The sequence below is a fragment of the Streptopelia decaocto genome, assembly GCF_964273445.1.
Source record: "Streptopelia decaocto genome assembly, chromosome: 2".
Classification (NCBI taxonomy): domain Eukaryota; kingdom Metazoa; phylum Chordata; class Aves; order Columbiformes; family Columbidae; genus Streptopelia; species Streptopelia decaocto.
In genome coordinates, this window is record NC_138655.1 from 3,366,868 (window position 1) to 3,383,756 (window position 16,889).

The 16,889-nt window shown below is 42.7% G+C and overlaps 1 protein-coding gene across 3 annotated transcripts in view; it reads left to right on the forward strand.

The window, feature by feature from the left end:
- TSNARE1 (t-SNARE domain containing 1) overlaps positions 1-16,889 on the forward strand; it is a 531,215-nt gene that overhangs the window by 22,812 nt on the left and 491,514 nt on the right. The window lies entirely within an intron of this gene.

A 16,889-nucleotide genomic window follows, 5' to 3' on the forward strand; every position in this document is an offset into this window, starting at 1 on the left:
GTGGGCTGAGTTCTTGCAGATGTTCCCCTCTGGATGGCATCTTCTACTTTTGCGGTTGTTCCTTTGTTTTAACTGGTTGATACTGGGCAATTCCCATCCAAATTGTTCCCCAGCAGCTGATCTTGCTTGACTTGGCTGGTTCATTAAGCCCTGGGGTGTCTCACGTTCGCGGTATGTTGACTTTGAGTTGGGTTTTTGGCCAAAGCGAGTGTTAATGGATACTCTCTGCTGGGAACAGATGGTCAGTGAAGGTTTCATTTTTCAAGGCGTAACAGACTGTATGTGTAAAACCTGTAGTATTTTAACATCAGAAATAGTTTTCTTAAACTACATCTGTTTTTCCCACCTAGAATACCGTTAACGGTAATTTGTATTGTGGCTAGAATAGATGTTTCTTGTACTCCAGCTTTATAGTAGGAAATAAGTCTTTTTGCGGATATTTTTGGTTTGATGTCTGTTCCTCCTTCATAGAAATACTTCAGAAACTATTCCAGAACTAGAAAAAAATAAAGGGTTATATGAATAAATTGCTTATCCTTCACTTAATTCTTATTCAAAAAAAATCTTCAAAACAAGTCATTAAAAAGGATAGTATTTCTCTGCCACTGTTTTCCATAGCGTGGGGAGAATTGGTGCCTTCCAGCCCCGTTTCGTATACAGAGCTAAACAGATTTGCGACGTTCAGTAAATAGTATGCAAAAAGCCTGCCTATTAACATCCTGAATAATCACCGACAACAGAGTAAATAGGAGGTTAATGAGATTAAGAGGAACGAGGAACGGGAGCATTTCAATGCTCCTCCCTGTGGCCCCGTAACCGGTGGCAGCCCCGTTTCTGTTGACGAGCCCAGCATGGCTATGGATGCAGGAGCGATTTTGCTGTTCTTCCCTGTACAATACTTAATGAGTTCCTACTGCTGGCATTTTTTATTTAAGCACTCTATAATATTATTAAATCCCACTCAGATATTTTTTTAAATAAATTTTTATTTGTATTTTTTCCCTATTTGTTTCTAGTGCCGGGGCTCAGTGATAAGGCATCTGGTGAGCCCTTGTCTTCTGAATTCTTGTCTCAAGCATCTGGTTCAGTCCTCAAGGCCAACAGAGGATAGAGGAATTTGCCCCTTATATTCTTATCCCAAGCTCCATCTTGACTTGATTTCATTTGTCCTTTGCCGTTCTCCTTCCAAGTGGTCTCCATCAAATGTTGTCCATTAAATCTTTCAGGGAGAGACCCATTTCCAAGCACAAATGTCACTTATTTCCTGCTGTAGTATCACTCAATCCTTCTCCAGGTAGTGGGTTTTCTGGACTTGGTGCTCTCTGTCTATCTTCCTCTGGCATCTTCTGGCAGTCATCAATGTTTTCTCAATGTCACTACCTCAAGATAGTTCATTTGAGCTTTCTCCACCCAAAACTGCATATGGGTGGTTGACTCAAAGCTGTAGGCACTGACTCCCCTTACTGGTCACTTGACAAACTGCAACCTATATTTTTTCTGTTAAATGAAAACGCCTTGCTGAGAAACCTATTTCGTTTGCTCAAGATAAATCTTGTACTTCTGACCCCACATTTTCCTTTTTACGGTGGTTTTGATTAAAGTATGAACCTTCAGCTTAAACAATTCAGGTAGAGCGTGGGCACTGCGTATTGCCTAAATGAATTATTTGCCTCTTAGCTTTTTTTTTTTTTTTTTTAATATATTGTAAGGTATTTTACTTCTGTTTCAATTGAGTAGGGTGGTGGTTTCTCTCTCCTATCAACTCTTTTGCATTTGGGTGCGATGATGACTATTGTCCTCTGTCACAGCTTTGCCTGGAGCTGAGATTTCCATTCCAGACTGCATTGCTGGAAGTCAGCCCAACATCTTGGCATTGGCTGGGCAAACTAGAAGAGCTCTCAAGTGCTTCACCAATGCTGTGGGAGGGAGAGATAAAATTACTCCAAATGCTGTCCAACAACACAGTTTGGAAAGGTCCTCTGGATTCATCTTGACGTGATGGTGTAGTGGTTTGTTTCTTTAAGAATTATGGAATCATGGAATGGTTTGGGTTGAAGGGACCTTGAAAGCTCATCTAGTCCAACCCCTGCCATGAGCAGGGACATCTTCACCCAGCTCAGGTTGCTCAGAGCCCCATCCAGCCTGGCCTGGGATGTCTCTAGGGATGGGGCATCCACCACCTCTCTGGCCAACCTGGGCCAGTGTTCATCGTAAAAATTTTCTTCCTTAGAAACCTTCTGATGGGAACAATTCCTCCCTTTGCAAAGGACATGATATGGGGCAGTCTGAGGGAGAAGAACATAGGTGTGAAGTTGGTGGTGTGATCTCTCTGCCTTTCCCACCGGTTCCTGTTATGGTTGGTAACTGGGAGACCAGTTGAACTGAGTGATGCTCTCTCAGTGCTGAGGCTTTTGGTTGTAAGTCACGTTGGTGGTCAGTGTGTAGAGAGCTCATGCTGATGCTTCCAGATGTTGCTGTGTAGTTAGAGACAGATACTGTTGATATGCAGGACAACAAGACCTTCATAAGGGGAGGAAGGTGTTAAAAACCACAGCACAGTTGCTCGTAGTTTCATTTCAATCTCTTTGCAAATAGAAAAGTGGTGGAAACAGCAAATATGTGTATATGTGAGTGCAAAGGAGGAACTCACACATATTCCTGTGCGAGGGCAGGGGAAACTATTCAGCTTGCTGCAGCATGTTACTAATATTTGTGTGTGAGCGCTTAAAATTTTGCAGGAGATGTTAAGACTTGAGAAATCTGTTTTGTTATCTTTTAGGGGGATGATTAAACCTCCATTTTCTTCTCTCTCACTGTGGGAATTTTTAAGTCATTATGCTTGTTTCCTTTGAAGATCATATTAAAAGCAAAAATGCGCCTTCATTTTTTATTTATTTATTTTAGGAAAGGGCTTCTCTTTGCCTGTTTTATGCAAAAAGCACTTTAATTGTTCTTCCAGATGATCGAGAAGAGGGCAGGGAAGAAGATACTTAATGTGATGTGTAATTCTTCCTGGTTTTGCCTGAAAATAAGAAGCCACTTTGCTAAGATTTATGTATGTAAACACGTTTTATACACACGGTGCAGTTATGTTTTATCTACCTACTGCAGCCGGCTGATGCAAAGAAATGCCTTGATAGATGGTATGAACAGGTTCAGGATAACTCCCAAACTGTTCCGGTGATAAACACTGTGCCTGTTTCTTTCCACCTTTATTATCATTGTTGCATCTTTTTACATTTGCTATTTTTAAATTTAATCTACTTGAAGGTTAAAAATTGAAATAATGCAAGTCCGTTTCTTGCTGTGCCATACTAAAGCAGAATAACACTCCATTAAACCAAGAGTCTTTCCAATGCATTTTGCAGCACTAGGATGCTTTGGTGGCAGGTGAGATGACTGTGCCTTGTATATAATTCTCCTAGATATACAATACGATATTACAGAGTTTATGCCAGCCTGACAATTGTACACAGATTGCCTGAATTGCAAAGCATCACTTGAGCATCAACACCTCTCTCCTGTCTTTTTAAGCTGAAACAACTGGGGGATTTGATGCTGTTGTGCACTTACCTTCAAGGTTTGAGGTCTCAACTGCTTTATTGTGGCTGAGTCAGGAATGTTTATGGGCTGGAATCACCTTGGTTTGGCTCCATCATAGTCAAAGGTCAAATGAAACAGTGCTTATCAGGTCTTGTTCAGTGCTTGTGGTTTGTTGTGGCCGAGATGTGGATGACACATGTTTTAATGGACACCCTCATGGTTTGCTCTTTCAAAACTAAAAATTTCTGGGGATATCTGGGCGTTGTCTGGAAGAGTCAGCTGAGAGACTATGCCTGAAAGCTCTCTCTAAAACAATAAGCTGTATCCCATCGTGGGAGCTTGGTGGAGATGTGTGGCAGGATGTCAAGAGAGTGATGGAATAGAATCATAGAATTAAGGAATCATTTTGGCTGGAAGAGACCCTCAAGATCATCGAGTCCAACTGTTAACCCAACAATGAGACTAACCCATGTCCCTGAGAACCTCATCTATGCATCTTTTAAACACCTCCAGGGATGGTGACTTCACCACTTCCCTGGGCAGCTTGTTCCAATGCCTAACAACCCTTTCTGGGAAGGCATTTTTTCTTAATATACATCTAAAAAAAAAACAAACTTGAGGCCATTTCCTCTCATCCTGTTGCTTGTTACTAGGGAGAAGAGGCCAACCATGCCTGGCTCCAAGCTTCTTTCAGGCAGTTCAGAGATCAGAAGGTCTCCCCTCAGCTCCTGTTCTCCAGGCTGAACCTCCCAGGTTCCTCAGCTGCTCCCATCACACTTGTGCTCCAGCCCCTTCCCCAGCTCTGTTCCCTTCTCTCAACTCGCTCCAGCACCTCAAGATCTTTCTTGTTTTGAGGGGCCCAAAACTGAGTACAAGATTTGAGGTTTGGCCTCACCAGTGGAGAAGGGACTGAAACCTCTTCCCTGCATGTAGATAGAACTACATAATTGTATGTCCTACTGTTGAAGGTCCAGCTGCTTGTCATTGAGTTTGAGCACTGCTGTAAGATACAGATGTTGAGAGCCCAAGTGCAAGACAAGAAGGTTGGTTCCTGACCTGGAAAATTTGAAATTTGTTGGAAAACGAAACGAGGAGATGATGACGGACATCAGGACTGGAACCAAATCCCAGCTCTCATCAAGGGTGTTTCAGGGCACTAGGTTGTGAGGAAGCCTGATGTCCCACTGATGGCTTTGGGAAACCTTCTGGAGTTTGGGAAGAATGTAAAGATGTAGACCATTGGGTTTTTGACACATTCCTGTGCTAGTGAGTTTGTCTATGCAATTGGAAGAGATTCAGCATTTTAGAAGTTGCATGAATGTCTAAAGTAAAGCAAAACCCCTTATTGAAATAGCATTTGATAGTTAGGAGGTTTTCAGCTGCACTTGTTTGAAATATGTCATGTGCCATGCCTTAAGAGTGCATTTTCAATATATTTCTGGGTACCTCTTATTTTATGTTGAGCTTGAGAAGGAACAGCCCATCTGCCTGACACCCTACCCCCCCAAAAAAAACCCAAACATAAGAGATGAGAAGAAGTGAGAAGTAAGCAAAAAGAGCTTGTCATGAAACCCAGATTCACATAGAAATATCTAGTTTAGAAAGGCATCTTTAGAAGCTCATTCTGTACTTTTATTGCAAGGACAGTGTTATATGACTGTACTACTATATCAGAGAACTGTGAAACAGCAACTCCTCTGTCCTGAGCAACTGCCTGGAGCTGTAGGGTTTTGTGTTTAGCCCAACAAATGTTTTAGCTTGGTGTTTCCAGGGGTAAAATGAAGGAGTAGCTACACTGAGGGGTTAATCTGGAGTGAATTAGACATTTGTAAAAGGCGTAAAAAAACGCAATCACTGTATTGAGATTACATCCCTGTGTTGGAAATGGGAGGCGAGATGCTGTGGTGCTTTCTCCTGCTGCAGATCTTCTTCCTGATGGATCTGGGTGCTGTGGGTGAAGCGCTGGTCTGGTCCATGCGTGGGGACAACCACCTGGATTGCAGGATGAAGACAGCCAGTTATTTATTTAATGTAGACAAAAGGTGCTTAGATTAGATGAAAAGGAGAATAGAAAACAAACAAACAAACAAACAAACAACACAACTCCCAAATCCCTCTGGAGCCAAATCCCATGAGGAGTAGCTGAGGAAGCTGAGGGGTTCAGCCTGGAGAACAGGAGCTGAGGGGAGACCTTCTGATCTCTGAACTGCCTGAAAGGAGTTTGGAGCATGGAGGGGGTTGATCTCTTCTCCCAAGTAACAAGAATGAGAGAAAATGGCCTCAGGTTGTGCCAGGGGAGGTTTAGATTGGATATTAGGAAAAATTTCTTCACAGAAAGGGTTGTCAGGCATTGGAGCACAGGGCAGTGGTGGAGTCACCATCCCTGGAGGTGTTTAGAAGATGCATAGATGAGGGTCTTAGGAACCTGGTTTAGTGCCAGTGTTGGATTAACAGTTGGACTTGATGATCCTGAGGGTCTTTTCCAATCAAAATTATTCTATGATTCTTTGTTTCCCAGCATCAATCATAAAAATAGTTGTAAAAAAAAACCTTCAGGCCTGTCTCTTCTCTTTTCTCTCAGTTTCAATAAGCTCCACAGGCCAAATGCTTGTGCTCACCACAAGGATGCTGTTTCTTGACCTCAGAAGCTGCATCCTGATGTCTACCCCAGAAGCTGCATCGCAGCATCTCCACCCATGAGGCAGGAATAGTGCAGCTCGCTGGGTGAGGAGATGCCCAAGGACTGGCTCACAAGCAGAGGATTGTGGTGGTCTCTGAATGTCCTGCTCACAGAATCACAAAATCACAGAATCACAGAATGTCAGGGGTTGGAAGGGACTTCGAAAGATCACCCAGTCCAATCTCCCTGCCGGAACAGGAACACCCAGATGAGGTTACACAGGAAGGTGTCAAGGCGGGTCTTGAATACCTCCAGAATAGGAGACTCCAGAACCATCCTGGGCAGCCTGTTCCAGTGTTCCGTCACTCTCACTGAGAAGAGGTTTCTACTCAAATTTAAGTGGAACCTCCTGTGTTCCTGTTTGTACCCATTACCCCTTGTCCTACCATTGGTTGTCACCGAGAAGAGCCTGGCTCCATCCTCATGACACTCACCCTTTATATATCTGTAAACATTAATGAGGTCACCTCTCAGTCTCCTCTTCTCCAAGCTAAGGAGCCCCAGCTCCCTCAGCCTTTCCTCATAAGGGAGATGCTCCACTCCCTTACAGCATCCTACATCCTGCTTCTACAGCATCACCACACAGGGCCAGGATGGGAGCCAAGCAGCATCTTTGATCTAGGTAGCCACTAGCTGGGCATGTTGAGACCCATTTTCCCAATATCAGCATTATTCTGGTGACCCAGCAACACTTGGAGCAGCCCAGCCTTTGTTCTGCTGGCTGAGCTTGGTGCTGTTTTTTTGCCACCTTCTCAGAAATCACTCTCGACTCAGCTTGCTTTTTTTAGAAACATGCTTTCATCATTTGTAATACTAAAGGCTCTCCTGTAATGGAGGAGTTTTTGGCTGTTATTTTAAACTGAATGTTTCACTGATCTGATTTATGGCATGAGCTGCTGGCTGCTGTATTGGCAAGAGAGCGGAGAGGCAGCCGTGGTGTGGGGAAGGAGCAGCGTGGGGAGGTCTTGAGTTATCTCCCTTGTCAGAGCTAATGCATCATGGAACTGCAGCCCAAAGATGCCTTTTGGCATCATTTTAAGCCAATAAAACTCAGGGTTCCACTCTCTTTTTAAGCAGATCCGTGGGCTTCAACCCTATCCAACATTTTGGCATTGATGTGCTGGTGCCTGCGCAGTGAGCCAGTTCTAGAGCCAGTTCTAGAGCCTGATTTATTCAAAACAAAACCCTACCCCCAAAATAAAGAAGGGACATAGATTTTGGGTAGATGAGACATAGTCTTAACTCTAAGAGGCAGCTTGCTGCTCTCGCTCGGGCTGAATTAATCTTGCTTGCACCTCTAGCTGAAGAGGCTGAGTGCCACAGTTAGGACATAGAATCATAGGCTCATTTTAGTTGGAAAAGACCTTTGAAATCGAGTCCAACTATTAACCTAACACTGCTGAATCCACCTATAAATCATGTCAAAACCCTCATCTTCACGTCTGTTCAACCTCTCCAGGGATGGTGACTCCACCACTTCCCTGGGCAGCCTGTTCCAATGACATTTTTCCTGATATCAAATCTAAACCTCCCCTGGTGCAGCCTGACAAAGGTGGGACCATGGTTGGTTTGGTAGGGTGGAAAGTGGTGGCACTGATGCTTTGCTACATGGTGAATGCAAACCCAGAGCTAAGGACACCTGAAACCTTCAATGACAGTTTTGAGTGTTCAGCTCAGTCCTAACCAAGTCCATAAATAAAACTGGAAGTCCGAGGAATGGGTTATTTTTCTACTTGGTGAACCAGAAAATTAAATACAAATACGGTGTTTGGGGCATGGGTATGAAAGTGAGAACAGATGAGCGCTATTAAGTTGTTTTCAGAAGTGGAATTTTTTTTGATAGTCTGAAGTCTCTCACTTCCTGTTGCTTTTTCCTGTCACTTTTTTCTGCCTCTTCCACTTTAGCAGGTTGGCTGAGTTAATCACAAGAGAGAAAAGAGTACAGTTTGCTGATTTGGGCTTTTCTTCTCTACCCAGCCATCTATGAATGTGTTCATGAAGCACATAAGGACTGCATATCTCAATGTCCTCAATGGAATCATAGGAAATGTTACTGATTATCTATTTTTTTCTGGTATGGTACATGGGCAGGGATGCTCAGCTCTAATGTTGGCTTTGAGAACACGTTGCTTTGCGGTATTCAGTACTATGCAGTGTAGAAATGTGTGGACTAGATGATCTCCAGAGGTCCCTTCCATCCTGAAGCATTCTGTGATTCTAGTGGTAGTCAATGGTGCGGAGTCTAGTTGGAGGCCAATATCTAGTGGAGTGCCTCAGGGGTCAGTACTGGGGCCAATATTATTCAATATATTCATTAATGATTTAGACGAGGGAATATAGTGTACTATCAGCAAGTTTGCTGATGACACTAAGCTGGGAGGAGTGGCTGACATGCCAGAAGGCTGTGCTGCCATCCAGCGGGACCTGGACAGGCTGGAGAGTTGGGCAGGGAATAACCTGATGAAATTTAACAAGGGAAGGTGTAGAGTCCTGCATCTGGGCAGGAACAACCCCAGGTTCCAGTATAGGTTGGGAGATTACATATTAGAGAGCAGTGTAGGGGAAAGGGACCTGGGGGTCCTGGTGGACAACAGGATGACCATGAGCCAGCACTGTGCCCTTGTGGCCAGGAAGGCCAATGGCATCCTGGGGTGTATTAGAAGGGGGGTGGTTAGTAGATCAGGAGAGGTCCTCCTTCCTCTCTACTCTGCCCTGGTGAGACCACATCTGGAATATTGTGTCCAGTTCTGGGCCCCTCAGTTCCAGAAGGACAGGGAGAGGTCCAGCATAGGGCAACAAAGATGATTAAGGGAGTGGAGCATCTCCCTTATGAAGAAAGGCTGAGGGAGCTGGATCTCTTTAGTTTGGAGAAGAGGAGACTGAGGGGTGACCTTATTAATGTTTATAAATATATAAAGGGTGAGTGCCACGAGGATGGAGCCAAGCTCTTCTCGGTGGCAAACAATGATAGGACAAGGGCTAATGGGTACAAACTGGAACACAAGAGGTTCCACTTAAATTTGAGGAAAAATCTTCTTCTCAGTGAGGGTGACAGAGCACTGGAACAGGCTGCCCAGGGAGGTTGTGGAGTCTCCTTCTCTGGAGACATTCAAAACCCACCTGGACATGTTCCTGTGCGACATCACCTAGGCATTCCTGCTCCAGCAGGGGGATTGGACTAGATGATCTTTTATGGTCCCTTCCAATCCCAAACATACTGTGATACTGTGATACTGTGATAGTGCTGCTGAGATACGTGTTGGGCAAACAAAATGGACTTGGAGACTCTTCAGCTGAAGTGTGTCTGTTTTCAAGCTACTTTTCTGTAAGCTGGAATTTTAGGGCATTACCCTTAGTCTTGCTGGTCCCAAATGGCTGAGTTGTCTGACATTTAAGATACTTGGTATATCCCAGCTCTTCCTCTGGAAGTTGAACCAGAGAAATTGTGATGTCAGGGGACCAGGGAAGGTTCAGGTTGGACATGAGGAAAAGTTTCTTCACCCAGAGGATGCTGGACACTGGAACAGGCTCTCCAGGGAAGTGTCATGGCCCCAAGCCTGACAGTGTTCAAGAAGAGACTGGACAACGTCCTCAGACACACGATGTGACCTGTGGGGTTGTCCTGTGCAGGGACAGGAGTTGGACTCAATGATCCTTGTGGGTCCCTTCCAACTCAGGACATTCTATGATTCTATGATCCAAATGTGCAAAGTAGCACCTCTGTGAGGTCAGGGTGGCAATCTTTTTTTTTAGGGATCCTGAGCTGTTTTGTGGAAAGTGTGTCTATGTGGATGGTCCAAAGTTAAAAATTAAAGTAGGGTGTGATTCAGCCTGAGCTTCTTCATATTTTCATAGTTTTCCTGTTTTCATATTTTTCCTGTTCTCTCCTTTGGCCTCAGCATGGAACTCCCACATGGATTTTGGCCTGCAAAGGACCCATTGATGTTAATGACAAAGTTCTCTGTGTCAATCATGTGCTGATGACGTGCAATGACGACCTTTATCGTGTTCTTCCAACAAAACCCCATTAGAAGTTCCTTCTTTACTTGAGAAACAGTGTTTTTATCAGATGATTGTGTTCAGTTGAGGCTTGGCCAAGGAGGAGGTTGCTGTTGCAGTGGGTGCTACTATTGATGACATTAATGCTTCATCATAAGAAGTTTTGGGCCTCTAAAGATGAGTATGTTTATATGTGTTCGAGGTGAGGAAGGCTCTTGCATATTCAGAGTTGCTCTCTGGTTGCCTTTTTTCCCTGAATACCCAAATTAGTTCTTTTTTTCTGTTGAGATGATGTTTGTAAACTCTTCCGTTACCTTCCACTGAGCTCAATTTACTGATGACCTTTCTTGCAGCCTGAATGTAACGTGAGCAATATAAACTGTCTTAAATTATACCTCTCGCCCTCTATCCATCTCAGTTTAGTTTTGCAGGAGGATCGTGCATTATCACTTGGAGTTTGCTTTCAGAATTGGGAATGGTGCTAAATAAATGCTTATGGTAGAAACTGGACAACGTGGACTGCTTTAGCTAGCTCAACATGTGGAAAAGAAAGATAAATGGATTTTTATTTTTCTTCTTTACATACGCCTTGGGTAGATCTCTGTGTCTTCTCCAACCTACGTTTTCTGGGATTGTAGGCAAAGATGCTCATGTCATCTGATTTTCCCATCTCACAACTGCAAATGCCAATTAAGATCATTGCAATAAAGGCAGCTGTGACTTAGTTAAAAGCCGGACTAATGCAAACTCTGCCATGTGTGCTTGCTTTTGCCTCCTTCCCCTGCACCTGGGATTGTTTTCATCTCCATGAAATGACTTTTGATAGGAAACCTACAGGTGTGTTGCTGTATTTTTCTTAGTAATCTCTGGCACTCCCTTAATTTTTACACCGCAGTTTAGTGCAAGGGCTGTTGAGATCCAGCTGTGTTGGCATTCATCAATTTTGCTCTGACTTGACTGCAAACAAGACTCTGTGTTAGACGGCAAAAATCTTTAAAATAGAAAAGCAAATTCATGTAATGATGTAGATCTAGTTTTTGGAGTAAAGTGACAAAACTCAAATCATTGTTTTAACTGAGGTATACCTTTTTTTTTTTTTTTTTTTTTTTTAGTTGCCTGTATAATTATGATCCAAATTTCTTGATCAAATGAGAGGGTAATGCGAGTGGATGCATTTGTCAGAGCACAACATATTTATGTTGGAAACCCTCTGTGTAATTTGCTGGTTGGGCACTTTACACTTGGGGAGCAAGAACATACTCTTCAAGCCTCTGGTTGTGGGACATCTGCTCCTCACGAGAGGTTTTTGGGCAGCAATATACTGATACTTTGGCTCTTCTCAGATTATATCTATGTGAGGAAACCCAAGTGGCCGAAATGACTTTAAGGCTGCAGAGTTGTTGGCTGGCTACACTACTGCTGGCTACACCACTGCTAACTACACCACCAAGATTGAGCTTGCTGTTGGTGGGGACATTACTGAGGATGTGACAAAATAAATGTATGTAATACAAACCTCAGATGGAGGATCTTAATCTTCTCTCCACTCTCCATCTGCTGAAGAGCAAGCAGAAGACACCTGATTTCCTACAGATGTGCCTTTCACCTCCTGGTACATCTTCTGCCACTTGCCACTACCCTTACCACAAGAGAAATAATAATTTTGACTAATCACCCATTTGTCTACTTGTAGGTAATCCACATAGAATAATTTTGGTTGGAAAAAGACCTTTAAGATCGAGTCCAGCTGTTAAACTAACACTGTGAAGTCCACCTCTAAACCATGTCCCTAAGAACCTCATCTACACAGCCAAAGAACCACCTAAGGGTGTCACCATTGCAATGCTGTCACTTCATTTTACCATCAAGCTATGAGACGTACAGGGAACACACACACCTAGTGCATATTTAAGAAAATGGATTAAGGTGTTGCTTTAAGTGTTGTGTTTTGGTCTAATTCTCCACACTGGTGTTCACTTATCTTTCTTTCCTGTACTCAACCTTTAATATTTCACTCAAATTTTGGGGTGGTAATTATATTTTAGCTTTTTTTTTACTTTCTTTTTATGTTTTTCCTCCAATCTGATTGAGGCTGTCCAACAGCTTCAAGTTATGGGAGCAGCTGAAAGGGTGGGAGAACGGGACTGATAAATGGGAAAGTCAAGGCAGACCATTGATGGTTCTTGTATCGCTGTAAATCTTTGTGATGCTCATCACTATGTTTCTGGGAAAGGCTGAGAAAGTGGCATCTGTTACTCCATGGCCATAGGAGACTGGCCATTTTGTTGGCAAATATGGGAAAAATATAGGATAAGTGTCTGGAGGCAGAGCCGTGGTAACAAGTAGTAAAGAGTTTTCTATCTTCCAGAAGATCTCCTGGTGGGGAATGTCAAGGAATGCATCTTTTGTGACTTCTGCATGTCTTGTGACACAGCATCTCTCTTGACTTTTGGGAGCCTATTTGTGGAAGCATTCAGGGAACATATTCTCCTACATATTCTCCCATCTGTCTTTTTCCCAAATTCACTGGCCTTGGTGTATGCTTAAGAATAGATTCGCTTTCTGCATTATGTTGAGAAAACAGTTAAGAAGTTTTTTTTTGACCTTCCTGTGTTTAGTTGATAATATTTTTAGTATTTTATATGATGGCTGTTTCTGAGTCGATTTGTAGATTAGACTTCTTATTTTTTCCTCATTTAAATGCAGAGGGGAAAGCTCGATCAACATCTTAATCGGAAAGATATTTTGGGGTGTTCTGTCACCCGGACTGGGTTGTGCATTTCATGACACTTAATTTCCCTTTTACATTGTTTAGAAAAGACTTTTTCAAGAATGGATGAACTGGGCTTGTGGTATTTACCAAACCACAAGAAGCTATAGTTGCTTTGCTGTACAGACCCTGAATAAGCCTGTAAAAACCCAGCCCAAAATATCACCCTTCCCCTACCCCTAAAAAGGTGTGAAATGGGGAGGAAGAGATTGTTTCTCCATGTAAACTTTTTTCAGTTTTGTTTTTTTAATTATTTAATTGGCTTCCCCACAGTATCAGTGATTAGATGGGCCACTTATCCAATCTTAAGCTTACTGGCAGGTAACTAGGGATAGTCTTTTCTACACAACACTGAAGGGATCATTTGAGATGTTCTTGCCTGTATTATCTTAAGATCTTAAAACATGGAAAAAGCTTCCCATAAAACTCTATCTCATTGGGATGTGGTTTATCTCTTGTTTGCAGTGTAATTGGACCACATTCAGCTGTGTAACTTTTGACATGGATTGGCATCTGGTTCTCTGAAAGCCTAATGGCGCCTTTAATTATAAGTAGTTTAGGAATTGCCTAGTGAGGCACAAGGTTCGTTTAGCTCAAGAATGTCTCATTTGGATGGTGACCAGTAATAGCGTGCTCAAAAGATGAGAAAGTAATACCCTAAACTGGATCCTTATTGAGTTCACTTCTGCTGTTTTTGGTGTTAGTCTTTTTTCTAAACTGAACTTATTCTTTCAGTGTGTCTCCTTCCTTCTCCCCCATCACCATGGGGCAAAGAGCATATTTGCTGCTTCTCTCCTCTTTACTTTTGTGAACTCCTTTATTGAAAAGAATAAGACCCAAATGACAATGCACCACTAATTTTACCTTATAATCTTGCATTAAATAAATCTATAATAATTATATTTTGCATTATAATAATCTCTGTATTATTCTGGTTTCTTTCTTATGCATCCCATTGCTTACCTGAAAGTAGTAGCCTTGGGCAAAGTTACTTTTTTGAGGTGCCAGTTGGGACATCCAGTTCCTTTTTATTGACTTGAGTTTGTGTTAGGACTGTGCATGTTGTAACATTTCCCCTCCATCATCACTTCATATTTATTGAGCCTGGTGTAGCTAATTCTAAGACATATCAAAGTAAATTTCCCAAAAGCTTCACGTAAGAGGAAAAAATCAACTTGCATTTTCAAGGATGCGATGAATTGGCATTTGGGATCCATGAGCTGCTGTAAGGGTCTTGCCATGTTGTCCCCTTCTTTGCTCATCACTTGATGTTCCACATGATCCTTGGTGGGTTGTGTTCACTTTTGTGGTCAGGCTAAGCTAATGATGACACTGGTCCCAAGGGACTTGAAGAAGCTACTGGAGACCCATGACTCCTTTCATGGTCAGTGGGCTCCTTTGGGGAGACTCCAGTATCCCTCCCTTGACTGTAAAGAAGCCAAACTGGATTCCTAGACACAGTACTTGGGTTATGTGGGTTAACCTGCCCGCAGGATGGATTTTTCTTCTTTTTATTTTCCTGAAGACGTTCAGGGAATTTAAATTGAATTCATGTTAGCATTTAACACTTTCAGATGTGCTTACTCAGCACTCTGGCTGCTGTTCATACCTCTGCCAGCCTCTTCTGTGCACATCCCAATTGTTTGAACGATCAGAAAAACTTTTGCAAAGCGTTTAATTAGCCATGTGACAGTCTGGTTGCCTGGACATGGCGATATTAGTGATTCTGCTTATGTTGGCTTCCTACTAAGCTGAATCCATTTCCTCTCGTCCTATCACTTGTTACCTGGGAGAAGAGACCAACTCCCTCCATGCTTCAAGCTCCTTTTGGGCAGTTGAGAGATCAGAAGGTGTCCCCTCAGCTCCTGTTCTCCAGCTGAACCCTCCAGGTCCCTCAGCTGCTCCCATCACACTTGTGCTCCAGCCCCTTCCCCAGCTCCGCTCCCTTCTCTCAACTCACTCCAGCACCTCAAGGGCTTTCTTGGTGTGATGGGCCCAAAACTGAACCCAGGATTTGAGGTTTGGCCTCCTCAGTGCCCAGTGCAGGGGTACGGTCACTGCCCTGGTCCTGCTGGCCACACTATTTCTGGTACAAGCCAGGCTTGGAGCAGGGTCCCATCATTTTAAACATTTTTTTTCAGAAAGCATCTAATTGTCACAGTAATTATGAAGCCAGATCTTGGCTAGAAGTTGTGACACCAGCCATTAAGGTCATCTTTCCACTTCCTCCCACACATGGTCATTCAAAGAATCCTCCACATTTCTTCGGTGCCTCTCAGTCTTTGATCTGAGAACACTATTTATCCAGCATCCTGGCATCTTTCTGAGAAAGGGGGGTATGGAGAGAGAATAGTTTATAGGACTTGGTGGCATGATGCCATTTTGTTACAGTGTGATCATGCTTGAGATACTCCATACAACATTGTTCTTGAGTTAATGAGGAAGATTTTCGTTGGGTTATGTCCCATGTGATTGGTTTTTTTGCAATGTTTTGTTGATGAATATGAGATAAATAAACAATTAGATCTGCTTTCTTAATAGCTGGTACCAGAAGTGAAGTGCTTTAATTAAAATATTTCTCAATTTTTTTTTTTTTTTCAAATAAGACTGTTTTATTAGCTTATGTCCTTTCATTATTTTCACTCTTTAAATAATCCTAAAATCTGGATACAAATTGTTTCTGTCTGCCCACACTCTGGATAAAACATCCATTTCCAAAAATAGCAGAATGATGTTACATTTTATTTGTCGCAGGAAGAAAAATAGCAAGTCGGAGTTGAACAGCAGAGTGAAGGTTCTTTGGGAAGATAGGAATGGCTTTTTTCCTGTCTTATTTTTTATGTTCTCAGAACTGGACCAGCTGTGACTGTGCCCTGGTGATGCTTTGCAAATGCCGCAGTTATTATTGGGACAGTGCATGGACAACAGAGAAAGGGCTGTAAGAGCATAAGTTGAGTATTTCTGCATTTCAAGAGGCTACAGAGTTCATTTCCCCATCAGAGCAAGGCTGAGAGAAATGAATGCTGTTAACAGGACCATTTTTGGGATGATTTTCAAAATCAATCTGGAAAAAATCAGAATGCCCATTCATCCGTCCAGCCTAGGTAAAATAAAGGTAATTCAAGGCAGCTGGAATATCTCTTTTTCTCAGAGATTTTCAGTAGATGTTCTGTTTTAAAACCCAGTATGTTTCTGGGTTATTTGGAGATGCACATGCAGTACATGCCACCCTGATACTGAATGGAGGAGCTCAGATTTAGTATCGACAATGTTTTCTTCTTCAGCGTGGTGTTCCTCATCCTGATTTCTGGGGAACAAAGTTCTCTTTGTAGTCAAAAAGGGATAGTGGAATAGATAAAGTGCTCCCAAAGTTAATGAGGAACCTTTGATCAGTCCTCTGTGTGATTATCTTAATATCAGGAAGGCTGATCATGTAAATGGAGATTTCAAGCTTAACCTGATTGACAAAAAGGATAAGTTAAAATGATGAACGTGATTGAGTTATTTGTCAAAGCTGCTTGCAGGGCTGGCTTGATGCGAATTTCTGCTGACAAGGTGTTGATACCAATGGGAAGGACGTCCCTGAGCTTATTAACAGACCGGCTGGGGTGGAGGAACATTGGGAACGAAGCGAGATGTGAAGGTTGGGTAGAAGGTGGTGGGCTGGCTGAGCTCTGAAGCCTTCCTCTAATAGTGAACTGTACAATAATTTGGTTTGCTTCTAGCAAAATATTTCAATTAATATAGTATGATGTCTTCTTGGTACTGCCGCTATAATTGGTGCATCTCGATGTCTGGGTTTTTTTGTTTTTGCATGGTACCATGGGCTCAGGATTGTTGCTGGTGATGCATTTTCAGGAAAAAAAATAGTGTGTGAGCTCTTATACAAATACTGAT